Genomic DNA, 2,746 nt, shown 5'->3' on the forward strand with positions numbered 1-2,746 from the left:
CCTGTTTCTACCTCTCAGAGTACTGGGATCATAGGAATACACTACCATACCTAGGCTTAACTTAATCTTGTCCTGCTTGAAGGCAAATGAAAACATAATGCTTTTCTCCTCTTTGGTTTCATGGTGCAAGGAGGTTGATGTCTCCTCAAACCCTATGTTTGTCCTATTAAGTACGAGAGATTATTCCAAAAGCATGTGCATCCGTGTGTGTGTGTGTGTGTGTGTGTGTGTGTGTGTGTGTGTGTTTTACCCAGCAGAAACATTATTAATGGATAGCATCTTTTGGACTTGGATCATTGTATGTGACTTCACTACTTCTCTGTGTCTTTTCTTCCTCTACATTGTAGCCAAAGTGACCTTTCAAACTCAGGAACTAACCATGCCATTCTGCTACTGAGAAACACCAATGGCTTCCCATTGCTACTAGAATATGCTCCATGACTCACAAACCTGCTCTCAGTGAGTAAGCCCCTGTCTGACACCCAGCAGGATTATTACGCCCTGCCCTTCTGGGCCTCAGCTGTGCCAGGGTCATTCTTCATTGATACCATAGCCTCGCTTTTTCCTCTTGCAGTTCCACTGCCCTTGAAGAGCACTGGCTGACTCCTGTCTGCTGATGTGCTCTTAGACCCAATTGCACTTTCTTAAACAATCTCTGCTGGTCATGCGACTCTCAAGCTATAGTGACAGAACTTCCTAATAATAATAATAATAATAATAATAATAATAATAATAATAATAATATATTTTCAAGGGGTGTGAGAGACAGCTCAGGGAATAAGAATGCTTTCTACACAAGCATAAGAACCCAAGTTTGAATCCCTAGCACTCCCATAAAAAAGCCATGGATAGTCACATACAGACTATTACCCTAGTGTTGGGGGATGGAGACAGTGGATGCTGGAAGCTTGCTGACCAGTCAACCTTTCTAAATGAACAAGCTTCTGGTATAGGAGAGTAAGGCAGAGAGTGACAGAGGAAGACACCTGATACCCTTCTCTGGCCTCTGCATGCATACACATGATCATGCATATGCATGCATGGACACACACACAGTCACACAAAACCAAAAAACAGTTCCCATATTAAAGATGTTTACCATGATGTTTGGATATACACTTAAGAGATTCTATCAACAAGCTGATTGACATATACGTCACCTTACATAGCTACTCGTGTGTGTGTGTGTGTGTGTGTGTGTGTGTGTGTGTGTGTGTTTGCACATGCATGTGCAGGTGCCAGAAGAGTCCAGAAGAGAGTGTCAGATCCCCCATGACTGGAGTTACGGGCCTTCCAGTATAGCTTCTGAGATCTGAACTGAGTCCTCTGCAAGACTAGCCAGCGCTCTCAACCAAGCCATATCCTCAGCTTCTGCAGCTTTCTTTGAGATAGTAATTTTATTTCCTTTGGATAGATGCCCAGAAGTGGGCCCAAATCCATCTTGAATGGCTCTCCACCTCCACTACAATGTTCTGCATGTTACAGTTTTATTTTCCTAATAGCACTCTTTCCGTCTACAGTGATCTTGGGAGTCGATTTCATAGCATCCTTCCTCTAATAGAAAATAAACACCATGAGAGCAGGACTTGGTGTTTGACAAAATAGCAGGTATTCAATCATAAGCTACCGATAAAAAAGTCAATGAGAGGAATGCACCCAGGAGACACCACAAAATGTTTACAAGAACAAGAGTAAAATATATGTTAATTAAAATAGTGGTATTGTATATGTGCAAGGCAGAGATTTGTTGCTTTTTTTTCCTTTATCTTTATTTTATGGTTATGGTGATTTGTTTGCATGCATATCTGTGTACCACGTGCTCACAGAGGCCAAAAGAATGCATCAGATCCTCTGGGACTGGAGTTACAGATGGTTGTGAGCCACCTTGTATACATTGGGAATTGACCCCAGGTCCTCTGCAAGAGCAGCTAGTGCTCTTAATTCTGCCTCAAGCCCCCAGACTTGGAGGTTTTTGTTGCTGTTGTTTGTTGGGTCTTTTTGTTTTGGTTTGGTTTGGTTTGGTTTTAGTGGATCTGAGTGATAAGTAGCATGGATGGTACTACGAGTGTTTCTTTCTTTTGTTGGTGGGTTGCTAAGATTTGTGTGTCTTTGGGTTTTGTTGTTTTTATGAGATGGAATCTAGTGTGCTATGTTGCCCAGGATGGCCTTGAACTCCCTAACATTCTTCTGCTCCCCAATTCCTGGTATCACAGGACTGCACCATCAAGCTGGAGAGACCATTTCAAAATTCTAAGAAATCCGGAAACTCTTGCCCTAGAGGCCACAGTCTTGGCAAAAGCTAGTAGAGTGCTCCATCTTCCATGTATGTGCTTAGCTCAGACTAAATTAAGACTTAATGTGCACCGTGTTTTCTTGTCATAGTGTAGTTCCATACTCAGGTGAACAATAACACAGTAGAAGAGAGCAGAGCACAGAGGACCTCCCGCCATGGTCCTTGTGTCCTCAGGGTCTGGTTCCATTAAAACCACAAAAGAAACAGGAGGCTTTCTCCATCTGAGGATGGCTGAGCTCCCCGGTTCTGTTTTTCCAGTAAGCACACAGCCCTATCCTGAGGGAGGGAGGGAGGGAGGGAGGGACAGGAATACAAATCCATCCTCCTTCAGAGCCCTGTGGAATCGAAAGAAGCTCAAGGGACGAAGCTCGCCCACGCGTGGACTTGTCTTCAGCGTGTGGTGTCTCCTGCCTAAATGCACACTGACCTCTGCCTCTTCAAAGGCAAAACTTG

The sequence above is a fragment of the Mus caroli genome, chromosome 1, assembly GCF_900094665.2.
Source record: "Mus caroli chromosome 1, CAROLI_EIJ_v1.1, whole genome shotgun sequence".
Taxonomy (NCBI): domain Eukaryota; kingdom Metazoa; phylum Chordata; class Mammalia; order Rodentia; family Muridae; genus Mus; species Mus caroli.